General features: G+C 38.7%; 1 protein-coding gene and 2 pseudogenes across 5 annotated transcripts in view; all 3 read right to left on the minus strand.

Moving 5' to 3' along the window:
- Positions 1-27,232, minus strand: part of LOC137235429 (membrane-associated guanylate kinase, WW and PDZ domain-containing protein 3) — a 512,969-nt gene that overhangs the window by 479,375 nt on the left and 6,362 nt on the right. The window lies entirely within an intron of this gene.
- LOC137234879 (uroporphyrinogen decarboxylase-like) lies at positions 1,825-2,641 on the minus strand (annotated as a pseudogene).
- LOC137234880 (venom serine carboxypeptidase-like) lies at positions 3,048-12,952 on the minus strand (annotated as a pseudogene).

Raw genomic sequence — 27,232 nt, forward strand, 5'->3', positions numbered from 1 at the left:
TCAAAGTATGGCGGCATGTAGACCCTGCAGATTTAGCGAGCAGAGGCCTCCTCGCTTCGCATCTAATCGACAATTCTTTGTGGTGGCAGGGACCTTCTTGGTTACAAGAAGACAACGAAAATTGGCCAACACAAGAAAAAGATTACAACACGAATATCGAAGAAAAGAGGGTGAAAGTTCATACAACTTCGGTCAAAAATAACTTTGATATTCTAGATAGGTTTTCCGATTTACCAAGGGCTTTTGCGGGTTATATCCTATATTCTTCAGTTTTTCCAGAATACGCACCCAAAAACTAAAGCCTCCTTCAAAAGGGATTCTCATTCGATCGCTCCTGACGAAATAGAAAAAACAACACGAAGATTGATAACATTATTCCAGAGGCAACATTATCAAGAATAGTACGCAAACTTGAAGTCAGGAAATCGAATAAATGGGAAGAGTGAGATTTTACCCCTGAACGCATATATAGATGGAGAAGGCATCATTCGAACTGGGGGGCGGACTGGGGCATCGAAAGACATGTCCCATAATGAAAGTCATCCCATTATTCTTCCTTATACTTGCAGGTTATCCAGACTTATAGTCCAATCCTCTCATGAGACCACCCTGCATGGAGGGAACCAGCTGATGCTACGTCATATCCGCACTCAGTACTGGATCCTACGCGTTAAAGTCATGATAAGGTCGGTTATCCACAACTGTAAAGTCTGCACTATTTACAGGAAGCGGACACAAACGCAACTTATGGGGATCCTTCCGAAAGAGCGCACCACCTTTACTAAGGCCTTCACTAACACTGGGGTTGATTTCGCGGGACCATTCGATATAAAATCCTACCGAGGGAGGGGATGTCGAATTTCAAAATGATACGTTTGCCTGTTTGTCTGCTTTTCGACGAAAGCCATCCATCTAGAAGCGACAAACGATCTTAGTACCGGGTCCTTCCTAGCTGCCTTCGCCAGATTCGTATCCAGACGAGGCTGTCCGAAAAACGTTTACTCCGACAATGGTACTAACTTTGCCGGAGCTTCTCGATCTTTACGATCCGAGTTTAAAGCATTTCTGCGTGAAGCAAGGGACGGAACGTTGACTAAATATAGCCATCACATTATAGAATGGCATTTTATACCCCCAAGCGCTCCTCACATGGGAGGTTTGTGGGAAGCGGGGTAAAAAGTTTTAAGACCCACTTTAAAAAGATCGCGTCCGATCATAAATATACTCTCGAAGAGTTTACAACCCTCTTATGTCGAATTGAGGCCTGCCTCAACTCGAGACCTCTAAGTCCCTCATCCAACGACCCTTCCGACCTGGAGCAGCTTACTCCAGGCCATTTTCTCGTAGGTGGGCATCTTTTAGCTCCACCTGAACTCGACTGTAGTGAAAACCCTGCCTCCATTGTAAACCGATGGCAAAAGATGAAAGCCCTTCATCAAACCTTTTGCAAAAGATGGAAATCGGAATATCTCACCGAGATCCAGAAAAGGTATAAATGGAAACATCCACAATCCAACTTAAAACCCGGGGACCTAGTCGTCATAAAAGAGGACCACCTACAACCAAACGAGTGGAGAATGGGGAGAGTCGTCAACACACATCCAGGTTCCGATAACCGTGTACGTGTTGTTGACGTCAATACAATTCAGGGACAAATTAGCAGACCAATCGCGAAACTGGTACTACGTCCGCCCAACGACAACGAAAATGAACTTTAATAGTCCTCATTCCTCCATCCCAAATAACCCAGCTCTCGTTCACCCCGAAGGAGGCCAACACCCCGGTAACCCTGCTCTCGTTCCCCTGAATGAGGCCAACAATTCCCTAACGCAGATTTACTATCTGCCACAGAATGCTTCTTCCAACAATTGCGTTAGTGCGCCGTTGCCACCACGCAGGCACTAAAGGTATTGATTGTTGCTGCAAACGTTCGACCAACTTATCACGAATTTCTTTATGTAGGGTACTGCCCATTTCAGAAAATCTTCTTTGCTTAAATGCTCTGCTGAAGATTCGAAAATTTGCAGCAATTGTGCACCGGCCTTTGTCGGCATTTCCAAATAGTCAACAATGGCGTCAGTCACCATGCTTAATAGCCTTTTTGAATCTACTGGAAAATCGGTAAGCCAAGCTTTTGATTTAGACATCGTTTTACTGCCGCCCCCTTCAATCATGTAACCCATTAGTGTCCACGGTGCACCCGTGAAACAAATAAGTGGCACACGTCCTTCTAGCTTGTGGCGCATCATTGTAATAGCATCGCCAACATATGTCAAGCGCCCCACCGCTCCCTCAGGTGTGAGCTTTGCTAAATCAGCAGGTGTTTGCAATGGTTCTGGGAAAACGGGACCCACACCCGCATGCATTTCCACTGTCACACCAAGTGCTTGCGGTATTACTAGAATGTCTGAAAATATGATAGATGCATCCAAGTCGAAACGTCTCAGCGGCTGCATTGTCACTTCACATGCCAGTACGGGTGTACGACAAATAGTAAAGAAATCATGAAGCTTACGTACCTCTTGAAATAGCGTCCAGCCTGACGCATTACCCAAATGGACAGCCTGTCAACGGGCTCGCCACACGCTGCTCTCAAGAGATTATCATTTTTAAGCGGTGGAAAGTTCTTTGTATCTTTCATTTTGTATTGTTTATTAACTGGAATATGCTTTCTGTTGCGAATTACACCGTAAAGTGTTGCCTTTGTTTTGTTTTGGTTTAATTTATAACTTGTGAAATGTAGAGCTGCGACCGGCACGAAAAAAAAAACCAAAAATTCTGCATTAAAAAATAAAGTTATTGTAACGAATATTAGCAGAACTAAGGAGTGCTGCCAGCTATAAGCCGATGCTAAGCATGAAACTTTAATAAATCTTTGTTTTGATAACACTTTTAACTCTTTGGTCTAATCAGACTCAGTATCAAGTAGGGTTTGGTATTGTAATACAAAAAAAAAAAAATAAATAAAAAAATAAAAAAAAAAATAAGTAACTATTGTTATTCGCACACTTATTACTCGTCAGCGATCTTTTGGTTTAATATAAACTCTATGATATCGTTTTATTGTGAGTCAAATGATGGATCATCCAGTATAACCATTTTGGTTGATCCCCAAATCTCAATTAAATGGCCAGCATATTTTGCATATCCAGTAATTTCATCTTCCACAGTTCAAACCACACGTTTTTCCACCCTGTATTTATCAGCGTCAGCGAATTTCAAACAAATCAAGATTACTTTTCAACTTTTATTACTAAAAAACAAGAACAGCTTATTTTCGTTCGTAGTTTTTCAACACACTACGCTTACAAAAGCGAAAGACTTACAATTTTTGAAACTACAAAAGAGAGGGCGTTCGACCTACAGTACGCTTTGATATTTAATGTTGTGGATGACTGAGAAAGGGCATACTATGCATGCATTGAGTTGGTCAACTTTAACTTTAAGCGGAACACTAATCAAGCATTCAAATCTCAGTTGATTTTTATGCAGTTACTTTCTCTTGTATATTGTAATTATTTGAGCATTTTACCCTGATTGAATTTACGTCCATCCTTATCGGTACCTGTCCAAGAAAAATATTGTGGCACTCATTTTTTAGTTTCCTCCGAATTGGCATCCAATCTCCTTCATGCATAACAATCGTAATCAATTTGCCAATCGGGTGATAGGGTGAAGGCTAATTCATGACTGCGCCACACCCAAACACCGGATATGGTAATATCATTATCCTCACCAAACAGGCACACTAAAGCAAAGGCTTGCTTACGCATTTCATCGCGACATCGAAACATACCAGTGATGAGATTGCACAACACAAACACTTTTGTAAGCTCACTATTATATTTATATTCACCGAACCAGATAGAATAATTTTCTGGATCGAATTTTTGCCAAAAGTAGGGAACGGAAACAGATTCATCCTCGTTGAAGTATGAACGTTTGAAATCATCGAAATTGAATGTACCTATTGAGAGTGAATCGAAATGATTTAAGTAGTTACGTGTCAAAGGATAAGCAACTATTATATCCAACTGTCCACTATAAATGCAAATAGTATAATCATTTAATAATTGTGATATCCATGGTGCAACCGTGTCCATTACATCCTTCTTCAAAAACCTTTCAACTTTATTTTCTTTACCCAAATCATGAAAAGTCATATTACCAACATGCATGGCACGACGCGTTGTTGCCGATTGCAGGAAATTACCAAGCGCATCAGCGGGTTCGTCATTATCAGTTTTCAAATAATTATAGTAAAAATTAAAACCGGTTAGATTAAGAAAAAGTGAACCATTCACAATAATATAATTGATAAGACTATCAAAATTTCGAAAGCGCATTCCATGTCATGTTGTTCTATGCATTTTTACCCCTTTCTTCTTGTTCATGGAACTGTTGCAAACCACGATCATCTATCAATTCCAATTGGTATAAATAATGACTATAATTTGGTTGATATAATAGATCTGAAAGTCCATTACCAATGGCTAAGCCCTTCTGTGGTATATAAACACGCGTCTATTGCATTTTGCACCAAATGTATGTGATATGCTAACGCTAGTACATATTTACCAGCATACGATTCACCCGTAATCCAAAATCCACTGGAATTACGCCATTCAAATAATTCGTATAATTGCATAACAGCTTCATGTAAATTCCGTCCAACATCTTTTTCATTACCCGCATCACCATCGTCACTACCAGTAAAACTGAAACCAGTATCAACTGGACTATTACTCTAATTTCTTACATAAATGGTTTATGTAGTGCTATTTTAACTTTAAGCATTTTGCGGAGAATTCTTGTTGCACACAAAGTGCTTACCTACATATATATATAAATATGTGCGTACTGTTGTGCTTTAATGTTTTATTTAAACTTACTTCCATCGCTATGCGCCACACCCTCACGCAACAGGAAATACCTCAAGCCCTCTATTGTGTAAAGTTTAGCTGCCTCAACCGGATGACCAGAATCAAGCAATAAACCTGCGCCCGTTTGTGTGTCCAAACGTAGCTGTGATTCTGTTAAGAAAGCTTCATCTGAAACACAATACCAACCACTGTATGCAGCAGAGTAAATGTGGCCGCGCGATTTTAAAGTGTGCCAAAAATGCGCCACAGCCGTCTTGTGGCGCTCTTCGTTAGTACGGATAAAATATGTGTTTGCTATCCTCGCTTCGGCGAATACATGACGATATAGCGCAGATATATACTCGCAATATTGTGCAACGGGCACGTTTTGAGCTGCTGCTTGTTGGATTTTTGTACCATGTTCATCAGTGCCAGTACAGAGATAAACTGTCCTTTTGGGGTCATTAATTGATATGACTGTTCATTGTAATATTCTAACCTGAAAATGCAAAGAAAAATTGATCAATGAAAATAAAGAAATAAGGTTAGAATTAGCAAATTTTACTATACGAACAGTAACTATACTCACCGCATGTCGTAAATCAATGACATCTTTTTTCCTTTTTTCCATTCAGGAAATGGAAAAGCGTAGCAGATGTCAAAATCTCTACATTTACTGTCTGACTGTCATTGATTATTGCAATACAAACGTTAGGCCTCATGCGCAAGCATCTCGCGAACTACACGTCACGCACTACATGCCGCACTAAATATCGCGCACAACACGCCGCACATGTCGCGTATTACATATCTCGATCAATCATTCATGTGGTCGAGATTTGAAATACCTAATTCCACGAATCTCAGCATTATCGACACGTCAAAAAATAATGTTGGGTCGTGGAAGTGCAACTCTGTAATACCTTTTCAGCCAGGTTTCGAACCGTTCCGTGTGGTGGCAGGCCACTTGTGGTGAAAACAAAGTTCACCACAAATCAAAAATAAATTGTTAGGACTACTTCGGCGACATCTACCGACATAAAATAAATTATAAAATCCCTACAAAAAATTTGGTCACAAAACCTAATCACGCCCATATTAATGCCAGTTTGTCCATTCTATCTAGGACGAGACTATCTAGGGACCCCAGTTTTAGTAAAATCGGATACTCGTCACCATAAGCCGGCATCAGCAGACCGAAAAGGGCTTAGTAAGGGGTACAACCTATGGACTGGTGAAAATAACTCCTCAATGCCTCTGCAATGCTTGACAAGGGTTTGTCCCACAGAGCCTGGTCATATTTTAAACAAGCTTTTATTCCCGCAATAACGGGCCGATTAACCCGCTCGCTGGCATTCGCTTGAGGACTGTATAAGGCATTGTAGACATGTTTGATACCCCATTCAGCAAGCGAGTTATTGAACTGGGATGACTTGAATTGTTTCCCGTTGTCACTTAAAATTATTTCGGCTGTTCCAAAAACAGCAACCACGCTTTTCCGAAGAAAATCGCATATTCCAAAGGGCATTAAAATTTTTTACGGCCTTGAAAAGAGGAAATTTGGTATAGTGATCCAAACAATAAAGATTCCGATATTACCTTGCTTGGAGCGGGGATATGGACCGAGGAAATCGATGTAGAATTTTTGGAAAGGACGCTGAACAGTGTATTGTGCGGACATAGGGGTTCGCAGCGTAGCGTTTGATGGTTTCGAGGTTTGGCAGGTTTTACAACTTCGGATATAGTCCTTTACGTCAACCGTGACGTTTGGCCAATAAAAGCCGTTCTAAGGTTTTTGCGATTCCTCCGTGGCATTTGTTAGGCTGGCGGTGGGCATTCTGTATCACGTTCTCAACTAAGCTTTTCGGGACCCATGGTTTCCAGTTGTATACCTCTCGCTCCGGGTTACCGTTGGGACATTCGGTTCTTTTATAGACCCGGTCATCAATTATTTGCAGATAAGATAGTCTACTTTGATTGTTTTTAATGTGAACTATTAATTTCTGGTACTCTTCGGACTTAAACTCGGACGACTCTATATCAATTATCGGACGGACTTCAAACTCATTGATTTCTTCGAATTTTTGGCGGGATAAGGTATCCGGTACTACATTTAAGGAACCCTTTCTGTGCTCTATTTTGAATCAATAACATTGAAGTTTCAACGACCATCGTGCTATTCGGGTGGATAGGTCGCTTTGGCGCATCAGCCACTGAAGACTTGCATGGTCAGTCACAATTGTAAAATCTTGCCCTTCAACATAGCCTCTGAAGTTTTTTAAACTGAGCATAGCCGCAAGGCATTCTAGCTCCGTAACGCTATAATTGCTTTGATCCTTGTTGAATTTTTGGGAGAAATGTGCAATTGGGACTTCGATACCGTCTTCATTCTTCTGCCCCAAAACCGCACCAACACTAAGCTTGGAGGCATCACATTTAATTATGAATGGCTTTGCACAGTCAAGACTGGCTAAGACAGGGGCAGAACATAACACTTGTTTCAAAGTATCAAACGACTTCTGGGCTTCATCATCCCAAGTCAAATTTTTGCTTTTCTTTAATAAGATAGTCAACGGGGTGGTAATGGACGCAACGTTATCTTCGAACCGACGGTACCACCCGGCCATTCCAAGGAATCGCCGAACTTATTTAACGGTAGTGGGTACTGGATAATTGGTAACTGCGGAAATCTTCTCCGGGTCGGTTCGGAGAGTGCCATTACCCACAATATATCCCAAATACTTCACCTCACCGATGCACAACTTGCTTAAAAAAATTTAGTCCTCTGGCCTAAACAGTAAAAAATGCATTTCCCGGTAGAAGCGACGTCAAAATACTTTGGAGCACATAAGTTCAAATTTTGCTAGTGAAATTTCAGTATAAAAATTCTAGCCCCGTTAGAAGAGACGTCAAAATACTTTGGAGCACATAAGTTCAAATTTTGTTAGTGAAATTTCATTACAAAAATTCATTTACCGGTAGAAGTGACGTCAGAATACTTTGAAGCACATAAATTAAAATTTTGCTAGTGAAATTTCAGTATAAAAATTCAAGTCCCATTAGAAGAGACGTCAAGATACTTTGCAGCACATAAGTTCAAATTTTGTTAGTGAAATTTTAGTAAAAATTCATTTCCCGGTAGAAGTGGCGTCAAAATACTTGGGAGCACATAAGTTCAAATTTTGTTAGTGAAATTTCAGTAAAAATTCTTTTCCCGTTAGAAGTGACGTCAAAATACTTTGGAGCACATAAGTTCAAATTTGCTAGTGAAATTTGAGTATAATAAAATTAAAATAAAAAATTTTTTAAGTTAAACGGTTTATTGAAAGCAATAAGTAATAATAATACTAAAAGATAGAAAATAAAATAATTTAAAAAAATTTAAGTTAAACAGTTTTATTGAAAGCAATACTTACATTAAGTAATAATAATACTAAAAGATAGAAAATAGTTAGGTAGTTCCTAGGTACTAGTCATCACGCTCGTCATCAATCTAGGGCGTTGATCAGACAATTAAATAAAGCGTTGGGCGCGTGAAATTTCTAAAAATGTGAGGCGTAGCATAACCTGATTAAGTTTCAGTTGGTCTTACTTATGACTATCAATAGAAATTTGACGCGTCCAACGCTTTTATTTAATTGTCTGATCAACGCCCTAGATTGATGAGGAGTGTGATGACTAGTACCTATGACCTACCTAATTATTTTCTATCTTTTAGTATTATTACTACTTAATGTAAGTATTGTTTTCAAAAATTAACAAATTTTTTAAATTATTTTATTTCAACTAAGAAAAAATATATCATAACAATAATAATGATAAAATAATTATTGTTAGGCCTTGATCTCGATTCAAACCCGCGATCTTCCAAATCAGTAGACCGATATAACAACAAAAATTGTTCTTTATTATTTTTTTGGGACTTTATCCCTTTCCACACTTAGGTACACTACTATTTATGTTGGGCGCCAGTTATTGCCTTGTCGCCAATGAAAACACAACTTGTACTAATGATTACCGTTTACAACTGAACCTCATTATTTTATTGAATATTCTTTTTATAATAAAAAATTGGTTACTTGCTAATATAATGATTTTCATTTACAATATATATACTTGCTAAATCGGTATTTTGTTTATTGAAATTTTATACGATATCGCTTACTTGCTAAATTCATCATAATTCGGCTATTTCTTACTTATTTTGTTATTGCAAGTCGCGGCGGCTTATATTCCGTCGCGATCGCTTCCGCTAAATATAGTTGTAATTTAATGCTGGCTAGTCATTAATTTACAAATGGAACAGGTAAGAAAATTAATAAAAGAGTTCTTCACATTTTGTCGCTATCACTTCCCTTCGCACCAAATGTGAATTTGCTGTTTATGCATTTTTGTGAACAGAGAATATTGACTGTGTTAACTTAAATGATCAAGCACATTTTGCGAGGATAAGAGAAAATAGTTATTTTCGTCATACTGGGCCTTTGGTGATATTGAGAAGCAAAAAAAAATTTATTTCCAATTGTATGTAGGTCGTAGAGCCGAGATACCGTTATGTGCGTTTGGGTGGAAAGAGAGCTCCTCTACTATAAAATAAAGCGTGCTTTGCACACAGAGTATATTAACTTTGATTGGATAACGGTTGGTTGTATAGATATAAAGGAATCGAGATAGATATAGACTACCATATATCAAAATCATCAGTATCGAAAAAAAATTGTATTGAGCCATGTCCGTCCGTCCGTCCGTCCGCCCGTTAGCACGATAACTTGAGTAGCTATTGAGATATATTCACCAAACTTGGTACACTAGCTTATCTGGAACCAGAATAGATTGGTATTGAAAGTGAGCGAAATCGGATAATAACCAGGCCCACTTTTTATATATATAAAATTTTGGAAAACACAAAAAACCTGATAATTTAGTAAATAATAAACCTTGAATGTTAAAGTTTGACATGTGGACTGATATTGAGACTCTTGACAAAAGTTTTGAAAAATGTTTCAAAATGGGCGCGGCACCGCCCACTTGTGATAAAATCTATTTTACAAATATTTTTAATCATAAATCAAAAATCGTTACACCTATCGTAACAAAATTCGGCAGAGAGGTTGCCTTTAATATACGGAATGATTTAAAGAAAAATTAACGAAATCTGTTAAGGACCACGCCCACTTGTATATAAAAGATTTTAAAAAGGGTCGTGGATGAATAAAATAAGCTATATCTTAGCAAAAAAGAGCTTTATATCAATGGTATTTCATTTCCCAAGTGGATTTATAACAGTAAATAGGAAAAACTTCAAATTTAAAAAATGGGCGTGGCACCGCCCCTTTTATGACTAAGCAATTTTTTATGTTTCGGGAGCCATAACTAGAAGAAAAATTAGCGGATCGTAATAAAATTGGGTACACAAATTTCCCCGATTGCAGGAAATATTTCTAGGGAAATTGGACGAGATCGATTAAAGACCACGCCCACTTTTATATAAACGATTTTTGAAAGGGTCCTGGACGAATAAAATAAGCTATATCTTTGCAAAAAAGAGATTTATATCAATGGTATTTCATTTCTCGGTGGATTTATAACAATAAATAGGAAAAACTTCAAAGTAAAAAAAAAATGGGCGTGTCACCGCCTCTTTTATGACTAAGCAATTTTCTAGACGAAAATAATAAGCTATATCTTAGCGAAAAAGAGCTTTGTGTTAATAGAATTTTACTTTCTAAATTGAATTATATATAAAAATATATACTAAAATTTTGAAAATGGGTGTGGCACCGCCCGTTTTATGACTAAGCAATTTTCTATGTTTCGGGAGCCATAACTCGAAGAAAAATTAACATATCGTAATGAAATTATGTACACAAATTTTCCCCATAGCACAAAATATTTCTAGTAAAAATGGACGGGATCGGTTAAAGACCACGCCCACTTTTATATAAAACAATTTTAAAAAGGTCGTAGACTAGAATAATAAGCTATAACTTAGCAAAAAATAGTTTTCAATCAATCATATTTCACTTAACAAGTTTTATTATAAGAGCAAATGGGGAGATATTTTTTTTAAACGTGCGGTCCCACGTGTTATGTAGAAAACTAATTTATCTGAAATGAAATGTGCAATTGAAGCTCACGCTGAGTATATAATGTTCGGTTACACCCCTACTTGTTTTAAAAAGCTTTGATAGGGCTTCTCTCGTCTGAAAATTATTTTTTAAAACACTCTTGATATCAACGATCGACCAATACGAACAGTAATGCAGAAACGGGAAAAACTCGCCAACCAAGTGTTGAAACCGGGTACAAAAGCACAAAAAACTGGAAAAGAGCATAAGAGATGTCATTACAGCCTTTATTGAAAAAATACCAAAAATGGAAAGCCATTAGACGAGGGAAAATAAATCCAAAACATTCATTGAGGGAAGCAAAACAATTTCAAGCATTTATCGAGATTGTGTAGATGTATGCAAAGAAAAATTCAGCCATTTTGTATATAAGAGTCGTTTATTTTGGAAGTGGTTTAATTCCAATTTTTTTTATATTGAGATATTTTAGGGTTTGTGTTTGATTTGTTTCAAAAATATTGTTAAAAGGTATTTACTAGAAAAATAAGCTGTGTTTCAGAACCTAAAATGGACTTAAACCACTTTCAAAATTAATAAAATGCCTTTTTTGTTTGTGAAAAGGAATAAATCCACTTATTTTTAAGAAATTAAATAATAGGAATTGTAAATATTTTATGCTTGATGTAGATGAATATAGTACCTTTGAAATAAATAGGGAAGCTTTCAATTTAAATACAGATTTTTATTTATGTAATTAAAAAATGTATTTTTATATTCGTTTTGCCGGCTCGAGGTCAATTAAAAAATAAACACAAGTTTTCTTTAAAAATCCGATATATTTCGGTTACTCCGCGGTAACCGTCCTCAGGGATATAAAATGCAAAATCTATACAAACAAATAACATTATATAAACAAAATATTGATGAAACAGTTATAACGAATAACATACATTAATTTACACGTCCTCTTGCTTAGGCGTGGAGTTTGTTACTACTTTTTATTTGTAATTAAATGTCTGTAAATATGCGCGACGTTGTCCGTATCAGTCTTGCAGTTCAGTCGTATATTTGGCGGAGTGTTTATAATGTGTAACATTTCAAGTGAGAAACGCTTGGAATAATTTGCTTCTTGCTGTAAGATGAATTCTTTAGCGAAATTGGGAGAGTGTCCGCTCGATGCACAGTGTGCCATTAGCGCAGTTTTATGTGTAAAAGAATTTTGGCATTGTTTGGTGTCTGATTTGTGCTGTGCCAATCGCGTTTTTAATTTTGATTTGGTTGTACCAACGTATACCTTGTTGCACAGCTCTTTCTGGTTTCCATTACATGGGATTTTATAAATGACATTACTTTTGTCCTTTTCCGGTATTTTTGACTTAGTTCTGTTAAATATGTTTTTAAGGGTACTTCTAGGCTTGTGAGGTATTTTTATTTTCTCTTTGTCGTAGCAATCTGACATCATTAAGCGTTCAGATAAATGGGTTACGTAAGTTACCGATTTGAATATTTTAAGTTTTTCTTGAATTTGATGCTGAATACTGTACTTTGATCTTTTAATTAGGGAGTTGATAATGTTGTCTGGGAAGACATTTCGTTTTAATAAATATTGTATTTCATCCGTAATCTCCTTGTGGTAAGTTTTGTCAGATATATTTAACATGCGTCGTATACAGCCCATTGCTGTATTCATGATCATCGTTTTAGGAAGTTTAGAGTTAAAATTGATGATTCGTCCAGGCGCTGTTTGATTCTCATACCACCGTAATTTTAGCTGGTTACCTTCTTTTATTATAATGGAGTCCAGATAAGGTAATTTTCCCCAGTCTTCTAAATCTACGGTAAACTTGATATTCTTGTGAAAAGAATTAAGAGTATTCAGCGTATTTTGAATCTCGTTTTCTTGTCATCAAAATATTTTGTAATTACTCTTGGTTTCTGTTTTAGTTTTCTCATTGTTTTTTCCAAAAGTTCTTCCATGATTATGTCAGCAATGACTGGCGATGCAGGTGATCCCATGGGCATTAATTTTAATTGTGTGTAGATTGGGTCGTTAAATTTGAAGTACCTAATTTCTTCGATGCAAAATTTAAGTATATACATAAAGGTTTTCTTTGGTATCCTGGTGTATTCTTTTATAATCGTCCATTTATCTTGTATAATGTCAAGTGCTAATTGTGTATGTATGCTAGGAAACAAAGAAACCACGTCGAAGGAGATAAGTTTTTCATCATCACAAATCAAGTTATTATTAATCCTAATTCAAGTGCGTTCTTTATGTTATATGGAGAGTTGGCTGTTATGTTCTTTAAAATATTAATTATGAACGTACACAGACCGTAAGATTGGGAGTTAATCGCTGAGCAAATTGTTCTGAGTGGTACTCCTTCTTTATGTATTTTTGGAAGTCAATATTGTCTAGGAGGAAGGGCGTTGGTTGTGGTGAGTTTGTGTTTGTGTTGAAAACATTTATGGATATACTTAAATTTTGCATCGAAGAAAATAGGTACTTCAAATTTAACGACACAATCTACACACAATTAAAATGAATGCCCATGGGATCACCTGCATCGCCAGTCATTGCTGACATAATCATGGAAGAACTTTTGGAAAAAACATGGACAAAACTAAAACAAAAACCAAGAGTAATTAAAAAATATGTTGATGACCTTTTTGCAATTATACAAGAAAACGAGATTCAAAATACGCTGAATACTCTTAATTCCTTTCACAAGAATATCATGTTTACTTTAGATTTAGAAGACGAGGGCAAATTACCTTATCTGGATTCCATTATAATAAAAGAAGGTAACCAGCTAAAATTACGGTGGTATGAAAAATAAACATCGTTTGGAAGAATCATCAATTTTAACTCTAAACATCCTAAAACATCCATGTTAAATATATCTGACAAAACTTACCACAAGGAGATTACGGACGAAATAAAATATTTATTAAAACGAAATGACTTCCCAGACAACATTATAAACTCCCTAATTAAAAGATCAAAATACAATATTCAGCATCAAATTCAAGACAAACCCAAAATATTCAAATCGGTAACTTACGTACCCCATTTATATGAACACTTAATGATGTCAGATTGCTACGACAAAGAGAAAATAAAAATATCTCACAAGCCTACAAGTACCTTTAAAAACATATTTAACAGAACTAAGTCAAAAATACCGGAAGTGGACAAAAGTAATGTCATTTATAAAATACCATGTAATGGAAACAAGAAAGAGCTGTGCAACAAGGTATACGTTGGTACAACCAAATCAAAATTAAAAATGCGATTGGCACAGCACAAATCAGACACCAAACAATGCCAAAATTCTTTTACACATAAAACTGCGCTAATTGCACACTGTGTATCGAGCGGACACTCTCCCAATTTCGCTAAAGCATCCAACTTGCAGCAAGAAGCAAATTATCCCAAGCGTTTCTCACTTGAAATGTTACACATTATAAGCACTCCGCCAAATATACGACTGAACTACAAGACTGATACAACGTCGCGCATATTTACAGACATTTAATTACAAATAAAGTAGTAACAAACTCCGCGCCTAAGCAAGAGGATGTGTAAATTAATGTATGTCATTCGTTGTTACTGTTCCATCAATATTTTGTTTATATAATGTTATTTGTTTGTATAGATTTTGCAGTTTATATCCTTGAGGACGGTTACCGCGGAGTAACCGAAATATATCGGATTTTTAAAGAAAACTTGTGTTTATTTTTTAATTGACCTCGAGGAGGCAAAACGAATATAAAAATATATTAATTATGAGAGGTCGCCAAACAATTTACTCAATTAAAAAAATGTTTTTAAAAATAAATATTAAGTCATTTATTAAAAAATTTTATTTACAGTCATTTATTTATTAAGGATAATATTAAAGATTTTGTTATATTATTTCTCCTCATTTAGATTATGTGTAAAATTGTTAAAATATTCACGGTGCAGGTGTGGTATACACCTTGGTAACTCCATCATATCCTTATATTTAGGAGCTACGTACATTTTTGTATAATGGTGTTAATTTTCTTCTGTTGAAGTACTTAGGTCTTCCCCGAAAAGATAATAAATCAAGTATTTTGTAATCTTAACCACTTTCATAGATTCTTTATAAAACATTTTATGGGGTTCACTTTTATAAATAGCATACAACATATTCTTGGCCAATTTACAGGTTCGCCACTAGTGTTTTTTAATCTTTTATGCATTGCTTCCTCCAGAGGTTTTGTAGAAAAAACATCTTCATGTTTCAAATAATAAAATTTAAATAATAAATTTTATTTCAGTGGACTTAAACCGGTTTCTAAATAATTTTTTTTGGATTTTGTTAGCTGACTAATTTTCAAGTCCTCAAAATCATAGCGATTTTAATGATACTATACTTAAATTGTTTATAAAAAAAGTGTAATGTAACTGCTTGGTCCGGGCGAGAAGGGTGGCGGTTTGGCATGCTCGACCCACAGTCACAAAAACAAATTTTGAATTATCATGCCTATTTGTGGATAAACAGGGACCGGAAAAGGGAATCTAAAGAAAAGGAAAAAAAAAATGGGGAGAAAAATAGGAAGGCGGTAGAAGACCGTCCGTGTCAGGCGGAGTCATCCCACTCCTCTTGTTCATGAGGCATGAACAACCATGAACTCCACTTTGACTCAGATAACTGAGTGGAGTTTCCTTTTCCCGACTTCGTCCGTCTGTTAAAGTCTAAAGACGGGCCTAATAAATGGTCTGTCAGTCTAGTAGCAACACATCACTAATTTCTAGTGTGCCGCAAGGGCAACACCCACACTAACACAAGGAGAAAATTAAGCCTGCATATTTCCTATTACCTCTCAACCAAAGAATTTTAAATATATACTTCTTTTTCTGATGTTATTTTTTCACAATCTCTAAATGCAACTTATATGCTACCCTGAACAAAAATATTGAATATTAAACAAAAAAAAATTAGACAAGAATTAATGAAATATGAAAAAATGCATAAACTTATCACCTTGTTTACAATTCAAAATGTGGTATTGATACATATTTGAGTTGAAATTGAATCAAACTAAAACTAGAATAAAGAAATGATATAAAAAATTAAACCTCTTAATAGACTACCCTTTACCTATCTCACCTAGTATAATTCAACAAGTGTCGTGAGTATTTCCTAGCAGCGATCCACTAATGTGTACAAGTATGTAATATAATAAAAATAAAAAATGTGTTAAGAGCAAAAAAACAAGAGAATAAACAAGATTTATGAATGTATAATATTACCAATCGTGGAAGTCACCATGCTCATCTGCAGACTGGGTACCAAGGCTGGAGCGGCGGGCGGCTGAAAGTATAAAAAAAGAAAAAAATAGGAACAAAAATCCTAATGGATTTCCTACTTTATTATACAGAAGTAAGTGTCCACATGGGCTGGTTGGTAATTTTCACCACATGAAACTTTTAGTTCCGGTTTCTTCAATACAACATGCGTATACATACACATTCGTTGTGCTCGCGTAAATTATTATGGAAAAATTGAAAAAAAAATTATTATGAAATATTGCGTTCAACGGAACAAGTTAAATAGTGTTACCAATTCAGTTAAGCCAAAAAAACCCAAAAAAAAGGATAAAAAGTGCAATAAAAAGGTAATTAAACGAATGTGAAAATTTGGTACTGTGGATAATAGCAGACCACCGCGGGCTGCAACTTGCACTTCGAAATTTCGAGAGTGCCTCAAATTCTAATAAGTTTATAAATTTAAACTTCCGAAAGATTATAAATAGAGCTTTTTTCTTTTAGAATCCGAAAAACTTCAACAAACAAAAAAATCTAAGAACAGAAACAAACAAAAAACTCCAAATTTGCACAAAAATTACAAGAAAATTAACGCCAAAAATTCAGTATAGCTAGCAGATAAAGTAACAGAAGTTCATTTAAAGGGAGAAAAATTTATAAATATGTAAATAAGTTGCTATACAATAAATTAAAAAATTATAACAATATTTAAACGATATAAAAAGTCGCGGCCAGCCAACTTCTGTCGGTCGCCCCGTGTTGAATTGGTGATGTGGTTGAAAAGTGGAGTGCAGCGCACTCTCCCTATTAACGATCTACAGCCAGTCGCTCACTTGTTCACTTGCTCACTTGCGTGGTGTTACCAGTCCAAACTAGCATAAGATAATAAGATATGATAAGATTTGATGCGATGTAATGTGATGGAATGGGGTGTGATATTGTATGCTGTGATGTCAGGTCGTGCTGTGATGTGACGTCGTATGATCAATGCGTTGTAACGATTGGTGGTAAGTGTCGCAATAAGCGTGCATCCACCTCTGGCTGCTTGCTGCTTATACCTAGTTGTGTTTGTTCTTACCGTCTTTGTTGGTGTACTGTTGCTGCTTTCGTATTTAGTGATGTTGTTTTCTGTTGTGATGTGTAGCATTTATGTGTATTGCTGGTAGTGTGCGAGGTGGTTGGTGTGTGGTTTTGACTGTTCTTGCTAACGTTGCGTGGTTTTGTGGTGTACTTACTTGTGTGAAGGTGGTTGTTGAGCGATGTTACCAGGGGTGTGTATTAATGTTGCGTGCCTTTGCGTGTATTTGTTTTGAATCCAGGTGTTTTGTTTAACGTGATTGGTGTTTAATGTGATTGTATGCCGCTGGTGTTGGGTTGCTGTGGTGTTTGTCGTTGTATGTTTTGCGCGTGTTTTGGTGTTTTGTTATGAGTTGCTGATGTTTTGCTGAAGGCGATCGTACGCTGACGTCTTTTGTGTTGGTTTCATGCAATTTTTGTTAGTTTTGGTTGTGACCGTTGGGTGCCTGACACCAGTGATGTTAATGTTTTGGTGGTATTATCGTAGATATGGTGGAGTTGCTTAGTTGGTTGCCGGGTGTTTTATATGTATGCGTGTACCTGATGTGTGTATTGTTAGCTGTCGTGTTCCGTGATTTTTCTGTGACTGTGTATGGTTGTTGATATCTGCTACTGAAAGCTGAGCGCCGATGGCGCTGGTGGAGGAAGCCGCCGTTTTGCTGTGATATGTGGCGTTTATCTAAGAGAAAAGAATCCGAAAAACTATAAGCAATCACTCAGAAGTAGGGTTTGTTAAGGACTTTCGAATTTCATAACAAATTAAAAAAATAAAACTAAATAATTTTGGGATTTTGGCTTCACTTACCGTTGTTGATGTTGATGGATTGTTGGTGCCGCTTGCCTGGTGTTCCGCTTAATTGATGCTCTTTTTGCTTTTTCTTTTTTTTCGTAAAATTTTTTGCACTGTGCCGTTTCTTGTTAAAAAGGGTAACTTTGTTTAATTTGGTTACTATCACTGCACTCGCGATTTTAACTGCACGGTACTACGGTTGAATATTTTTGACAGCAAAGACTGCAGAAACCTTCTTTTATAGACAATCTCTGCCCTGTTACAGCTACCGTTTTGCCTTAGAGTTTGCGGTTACACCAGCTTACTAAAAACACTCAAAAATTCTTTTAGGCGTCGAACATGTTGCGTTCAATTCTATACACACACACATCCCCACGTAGTACAAAAGGCGGTTTGCGGACTGTTGGCACGGTTATCTGCAAAGGCAGGGGCGCTTGCCCTAATAGGTGCACAGGAGCGTAGTTAGGGAAGCCTGTCGTTACAAAGGTTATATAGGATTGTGATTATTGTTATCATTAACTCATTTTTTTTAAATGGACTTAAACCACTATCAACAGAAACGACTCACAAATTTGGTTTGTAGATCTTTTACGGAAGATTTCAATATTTCCCTTTCGCCCCAAAAAAAGATTTGTGTGAGCAATGCGAAGCTTATACTAACATGACAGATGAAGAGTAATCTAACAACAAAGCCATATATGAAAACCACTTGCTTGAGAAAAATGTGTTTCGCGAGGAGAAAAGTAAAGACAAAGACAGAAAAAATACGGTTGTTGCAGTGTATGATTTGCAAGCAGTCATGCAATTACTTAAGGTCGAAGTCTCTGCTTTCAACTACAAATCAAAACTAAATGTGTTCAACTTCACCGCATTTGATTTAAAAACAAATAAATGTAGATGTTTTGTTTGGAACGAAGTCAATGGTCAATGGCGTCAATGAATTAGTGTTTGAGCGACTGTCGTAGTCGCCAACAGCCAACCCTTCTATTTAATAGAACTTAGGCTTAAGAAAACCTAAACATGAATTTAAATGAATTTAGCAGAATTTTATATTGAAGTTTTTTACGTATGTACCTTTTACGTATAAGTATGCATCGTGAATTATTTGCATGTACAAATACGTATATTCTATATTACGTACATATTCCTTGTTAACTTTAAGTATTTGAGACGTTTGTATTGTACGCTAACACGCCAGCGTATTTCACCTCTCTGGCAACCCCAACAATGGGTTGACAGATGTGACTATCTACACATACATATATTTATTATTGCTTTGACATTTCTTTTTATATTTTATTATTCGAATTCTTTGTATCCTCTCGGTTGTGACACACAAAATTGGAAAAGCTCTCTGTATAATATAAAATATCTTTATAAAAGTTAAAAGGTGCCCTTTTCTTATTTCGAAAGTTCATAGTTCGGTTCGGAATAGTTAATAATAAAAGAATCTCGTTTTCCACGGTCAGCAGTGACGTGCGATTTTTGCATATATATATATATATATATACATATATATATATATTTCGCCTTATATTCCTGGTGTTAATGCATCTTTGCCGATCTCATCAGTGAACCATTGTTTTCCACACTTGGTGTGCTGCATTTCTTAGCCAATTAAAGACCACAATCGGCCATCGCCGCTTCACAGAAATCATTGCAGAATCCATTAAAATTTGTGTTGATCTGCATAGGGGATATTGCCGCCGCCACCGTCAGCGTAGTCAACCATATCGCCTCCTTACATCACCACCACCGCAGCAGTCGCATCCGCAGCAGCCCCATCAAAAGGAGTAAGGTAATTTTTACTGCTACCCCCTAAACAGTGGTCCTTCGACGCCACCAAGGAACCAGCGACAATAAATACCCATTTGCCAAAAAACCGTGAGTATTAAATGACATTTGAATACACCCTAAACACGGAAAACTATACATAAAAGAGAAAAATCAAGGCAATTTTCATTTTCGAGGATTAGAATTTCCCGCCAATAATCCTCATTTCCCGCCAAATTTTCTCAAGTTCCGACTAAAATTGCACATACCATTTCGTATATATATATATATATATATATACATATAGCAATAACCCCATATTGCAAAACTCAGTACGGTATATGTGCAAAGCAAAATAAGAAAAACTCAGTAGTTAGCTACAGTGGGCACACTTGCTAAAAGCACCCCTTATATTTTAATGCGACAAATCTCTTAATAATTTAAAATTTCCTCATTTTAAATTAAAATATCTCTTGTCGTTAATTAAATATATTGCACAACCTCTGCTAACTTCTGATTTCTCCCCATTGAAAAAAAAAAAAAAAAACGCAAGCAAATTTTCTCGGTTTCCTCATTTGCGTATACAAGAAAGCGACATAAGCGGTGAAACAAAATCTCATACAGTGGTATAAGAGTGGTTCAGTGCGTACACTAGCGTTTGAAAAATATATCTCTCTTGTGTAAAGCTAAAAAATTTTCCCGAGTAATTTAGTATTTCACTCTGTATCCCCATTTATACAGTCCACAAAAATATCGATAGTGAAAATCTTAAAAAATAATTACTCATATTTACATATATATATATTTGTATTTTTCCCACGTATATTTAACCCTCACGCATATATACATATTAAATACAGTGCACCGCGGCACAGTGGTCAACTTTGTCTCGTCATACCCTCAAATTTCAAATTAATTAAAACCTCTTTACTTCGGAAATTTGTCCCACTCTCTCTATTAGGTTTTACACATACTCAAACCCCTCAAATAAATTTAACTAAAAAACTCTTTTTGGTTTTGAAAATTATTCTCTCTTGCTATTTAACGTGAATATAAACGTAACTCCCTCACAAATAGTTAAAAGCAAATAAATACTCTCTATTCAAAAAAAAAAAAAAGTTTTTTCTCTCTTAGTTAAATTTTATTAATTCTCAACTCTAAGCGACATAAAACAAAGCTCAAAAATGAGTGACGATGAAACCAAAAAAGGTGGCTCCAAAACTCAAGGAGTTAAAAAATTTAAAATCTCGTCTGCCCCCAAAAAATTTACATCCGAAACGGACAATTTTTTGGAATATTGTGCTCGGTTTAGGTCGACGTCGCTCCGAGACAACACGGAGTCCTCACTCAAAATAAAAAACGCCAATATAGACAAATTTTGGAATAGAGTCCAAACCGTCTTCGATAAGATTGTCGAAACCCCAGATCAGGACCTGCCCGAAGATTTTCCAACATCTGCTAATAGCATATACAGGTCTGTCTCATAGCATACGAAGACACAAAAGCCCAGATCGAAGACCAGCTTCAGTTGCTTAAACAAGCAAATGCCCCCGCTCCCCCTACCGACACAACAGGTCCACCCGATAACTCCGGTATTTCGCTAAAAATCCCTCCCTGCGATACCGAAATATTTTATGGTGGTTATGAAAAATGGCCCTCATTTCGTGACATGTTCACAGCCGTTTATATTAACCACCCGAAACTCTCCCAAGCGCAAAAATTGTATCACCTCAGATACAAAACCCAAGGAAAGGCAGCTCAAATAGTCAACCAATTTCCCTTGACTGATGACAACTTTGCCTTAGCGTGGGAAGCCCTAAAGGCCCGATACGAGAACAGACGTGTTCTCGTAGATAATCAAATACGGGCCCTAATGAAATTAAAAACGATCACCACGGAAAACAGTGAAGGCATTCAAAGGTTGCAATCGTCGGTAAATAATTGCCTTCAAATTCTCGCCACGCACCAAGTCTCCACAGATAACTGGGACCCCATACTTATTTATCTCGTGACCTCTAAACTCCCTGAAAATACAGTCACGTTATGGGAGCAGTCTCTGACTTCACAACTCGATATGAAGTCGTAGAGCGAGTCGATCAATGGCGACCAAATAAATTTAAAGCCACCCCACAAGCTAGGCCACCATTCAAACCCCAGCAGTTGCATCCCTTTGAAAATAGATCGACCTCCCACACCCAATCTCATATGACAGAGCAGCGAACAATGTACAAGTGCGCTGTGTGTAAAACCTCATCTCACTCCCTTATAAGTTGCTTCAAATTTAAGAAGCTGTCGACCTCTGATCGCAGAAGGTTTGTGAGAGAAAACAATATGTGTTTCAATTGCCTCTCTCAGTCACACATATTGAAAGACTGTTCCAGTACTCAAACTTGCAATCAATGTCAGGATCGGCACAACTCAGTTCTTCACGAAGACACATCTCAAGTGCCGAAAAGACAACCCTCACGATTGTAAAGGACAGCCTCACAAGCCACCACCACGAATTCCACAGTCTCACCCGGCAATACTCCCGATCAAGCCAATGCTCTGGATGAAAGCCCTTCATGCTCGCAGAAAAGCCAAGTGCAATCGTTTTATTCCGAAAACGATTGTGAAATAATTTTACCCACGGCTATCGTTCCCGTAGAGCATAAAGGAGAAATTTTTAAACTACGAGCTCTTGTGGATCAGGGATCTGAACGAATCTTTATCTCTACCAGAGCCCAAGATAGACTCAAACTCCCATTCAAACCCTCTAGATTTGAAATATCATGGATGGGCGGCAAGGTAGTTCAGACCGCAAACAAATTGTGCTCTCTGACTTTGGTATCCCCCGATTTCAAAACCAGAATAAGCGCAGATGCAATAGTATTACCCCGGCTAACAAAAATGCTCCCCTCGCTTAAGCTCACTAGCGAGCTTCAAGCAAAATGGGCACACCTCAACCTCGCAGACTCGAACAGTCACTCCCCCTCGCAAATAGATCTCATCCTAGGCAGTGATGTAATACCGCAAATCATCCAAAACGGCGTTGAGAAACTTTCCCCCCATCTTCTAGCGCAGAAAACCATTTTTGGATGGATTCTGAGCGGTAGAGCTCCTGTGGTGGTAAACGCTTTCTGCATGCAAGTGTCAGAAGTGTCGAACGAAGATTTTAACTCTCTATTGCGTAAATTCTGGGAATTGGAGGAAGTTCCCACCAAACCCCAAATAATCCCAGAAGACGAGTTTTGCGAAAATTTCTATGCAGCCACAACCTCACGCGATGATAACGGTCGTTATATCGTAAGGCTGCCGTTTAAACCCAGCTTCCCAGAGTCAATCTCATTATCCCACTCTCGGTCTTCAGCTCTAAGCCAGTTTCTTGGAATGGAGAGAAGTCTGCAGAAGAAAGGGGATTTAAAGACTCAATATGATAGTGTTCTAGAAGAATACCTCACCCTTGATCATATGGAGGAAACCGGCTCCTATGAAAAATTTGACGGAGGAAAATGCCTCTCATTTTATCTTCCTCATCACGCAGTTGTCAAACCCGAGAAAAAGACATCAAAGGTGCGGGTCGAGTTTAACGCCTCAAAGAAGTCGCCATCTGGACATGCGCTCAACGACGTTCTTTATACCGGCCCTACCCTCCAGCCCGATCTGATGCTTCTGATTCTCAAGTGGCGTACCTACCAATTTGTTTTTAACGGAGACGTAGAAAAAATGTATCGTCAAATCATAATGCATGAAGACGACAGAGACTATCAGAGGATCGTCTTTCGCTCATCTCCGAGCGACCCCATAAAAGACTATCGTCTGAAAACAGTCACATTTGGTGTGAACTGTGCCCCCTACCTCGCCATACGTACTCTTCACCAACTGGCCAAAGATGTAGAGGAAACTTTCCCCAAAGCCGTCCCTGTTTTGACGAAAGAAACATATGTAGATGACATTCTCTCTGGCAGCCATGAAATTCTCTCTGCTGAAACATCTCTCTCCCAAGTCATCCAAGTGTTAGCGTCAGCAGGATTTCCATTACGGAAAATAACGGCCAATCACCCCAGTATAATAAAAAACATCAAAGAAGAAGACTTGCTAGATACCAATCTTTTGGAATTCGAGAAAGCAAGCAACACCAAAACTTTCGGCATACAGTGGAACGCTCTGACCTACACGTTTTCGTATACAGTGGACTCAATACCCCTCTCGTCCGCTAATACAAAACGACAAATTCTCTCTTCGGTCGCAAAACTTTTTGACCCCGCAGGGTGGCTTACGCCGATTATGATTCAGGCCAAGATTTTACTCCAAGAGCTATGGATAGACGGAACTGGCTGGGACGAACCAGTGAAGCCCCTCCGCTTCCTTAAATGGACGCAGTTCGCAAAAAATTTACCCAACATCTCAGAGATAAAGATACCTCGATGGGTTGACTACATGCTGAACCAACAGGTTGAACTGCATGGTTTCTGCGATGCGTCAGAAAAGGCATATTGCGCCACTATATATCTGCGAACAACCCACGGTGCCACCACGTCGTCCCACCTTCTGGTCGCTAAAGGGTTGCCCCTCTTCGCACTACCAGTCTTCCAAGACTAGAACTGTGTGCAGCTCTACTCCATGCCCGACTAATCGCCGTCGTACAATCCCATCTCGAGCTCTCTCTTAAAAATCTTTACATGTGGTCTGACTCGGAAATTGTGTTAGCATGGCTCGAAAAGCCTCCCCACGCTTGGAAAACTTTCGTATCCAATCGAACAGCTGAAATTATGAATCTCGTCGGAAGCGCCTCCTGGAAGCATGTAGGCAGTTGCGACAATCCAGCAGATATGGGCACAAGAGGATGCAAACCCACGGACTTGGCAAATTCTTCGCTGTGGTGGAATGGCCCTGCGTGGCTGACCCAGCCCCCCGAAGCTTGGCCAAACCCATCTACCAGCAGCATCAACCCGCCTGAAATGCGCCGAGTCGAAGTACTATACTCAGCTGAAGATGACCCCGATGTATTGGATCGATTTTCCTCTTTTCCTCGCGCCCTCAGGGTCATGGCATATGCTTTTAGGTTCATTAATAATCTCAAGGACCGAGGCATTAAACCCGCTTACACTCCCTCTCTGTCTCATGAAGATATCCGCAAAGCGAAAAATAAACTGGTGACGTTAACTCAAACCCGATATTTTCCTCGCGAAAGAGCATGCTTGGAAAATGCAAAACCCATTGATCAAAGAAGCTCTCTACTAACCCTCAACCCATACCTCGATGAAAACGGGCTCCTCAGGGTTCATGGTAGACTAGTTCATTCGACGTTGACTTACAATGAAAAACATCCCGTTATTATCCCAGAAAAATCAAGATTCGCTGTCCTCTATATACAGTACCTCCATGAACTTCTTCTCCATGCCGAAATACGTCTCATGCAGCAATGCCTCAGACAGGATCTCTATATTCCACGACTTAAACCCCTCATAAAGAGATGCATACATCAGTGCAAAACTTGTACCCTCCACAAGCAGCAAATGCGATCGCAAATCATGGCGGCTTTGCCCCCGGAACGATGCACATATGCTCCGCCTTTCACCACTACCGGTGTCGACTTTGCGGGACCTTTTCAAATAAAAGCCTCCTTGCTAAGGTCTCACACCTTACTGAAAGGCTACGTGGCCGTTTTTGTCTGTTTCGTGACAAAAGCTGTCCACCTTGAGCTGTGCTCGGACCTAACAACAAATGCCTTTCTCGCAGCATTCGCTCGCTTCGTCGGACGTCGTGGATATCCTGCCACAATGATGAGTGACAACGGCAAAACGTTTATTGGAGCTAAAAGGGCGACGGAAAAAGAGTTCGTTGCCTTCATGAAAACTGCCTCTCAAGAAGTAATCGCAAAATACTCTCCCCAGGGCATTAATTGGAAATTCATTCCACCCGAAGCTCCCCACATGGGCGGCTTGTGGGAGTCTGCAGTGAAGAGTTTCAAACTGCACTTCAAGAGGACTGCAGGAGCCCACAAGTTCACATTTGAAGAATTTACCACCCTCTTGGTAAGAATTGAAGCCGTATTAAACTCTCGTCCTATCTCACCTTTATCCCAAGATCCCACAGAGTTTACCGCGCTGACCCGCGGCCACTTTCTCCGAGGTAGCCCCCTCCTCGCTATCCCTGAATTGCGGATTTATCTCTTATAAACCGATGGGACAGGGTAAAAGGTTTACATCATCAGTTCAGCAAAAGGTGGAAGGAAGACTACCTAAAGGATCTCCAAAAAAGGCAGAAGTGGAAAAATCCACAACCCGAACCCAAGGTCGGTGAGTGTGTCTGCATTCACGACGACTCACTTCCCCCGACTGAATGGCGCCTTGGACGTATTGAAAAAATACATCCAGGTCCTGACGGCCATATACGTGTTGTTGACGTTCGTACTCAAACCGGCACCCTCACACGACCACTTGTCAAGCTCTGTTTCCTCCCTCAGATTGGAAGCCCACCCTCTCGGGCAACCCCGGAGAATTCGTAGCTACTCTCAAACCACCTCTGTCCACTCTTACCACATCGCCGTCACTAATAGTCGTATTTCGCAACATAATGCCAACTGAAACTCCCTGCCTTAACATTTCTCTCACCTAAAAGGCATTTACAACTATACTTTCAGATTGTCATGAATCGCGAGCAGCAACGGGCACCCCGAAACTCCTTGCGGTCAGCAGTGGTCGCGCGCAGCCCGCCGCTGCAAATCGACTACCGACGATGCCGCGTATGTATGCAAACCCACGCTCTTCGCAATTGCAGAGTCTTCAAGCAACTGAAGCCGCCACAACGATGGATTCTCGCGAGGGCGCATAAATTCTGCCTAAATTGCTTAGCGCTATCGCACGCGACAGATGAATGCAGCTCACATGATCGCTGCCGAACTTGCGGCTTACGACATCACTCTCTGCTACATCGACGGGATGCAACCCCGAGCATCCCACGTCATACCCAGGCATCCCGGCCTGGTCGCCAAGTAGTACCACCTCAGGTACCCTCTGCCCCCACCGTGCGACCCCGTTCTCGCCCAGCTATCTCTCGGTCTCGTCCAGCTACCGAAGCACAACCGCCAGCATCTACTGCCGTCCGACGCACCGTTCGGTGCACCGCTCAAGGCCTGCAAACTGCCACTTTCAGGGGAAAGGTGTCTGACCTCCTCGTACGAGATGCGCTACGGACTCTTCAAGAGCTGCAAGAGGCTCTAGCCGCTGAACGCGCCTAGGGCGGGGACGATTTTTGAGCAACTGTCGTAGTCGCCAACAGCCAACCCTTCTATTTAATAGAACTTAGGCTTAAGAAAACCTAAACATGAATTTAAATGAATTTAGCTGAATTTTATATTGAAGTTTTTTACATATGTACC

Source organism: Eurosta solidaginis, chromosome X (genome assembly GCF_040869045.1).
Source record: "Eurosta solidaginis isolate ZX-2024a chromosome X, ASM4086904v1, whole genome shotgun sequence".
NCBI classification, from domain to species: Eukaryota; Metazoa; Arthropoda; class Insecta; order Diptera; family Tephritidae; genus Eurosta; species Eurosta solidaginis.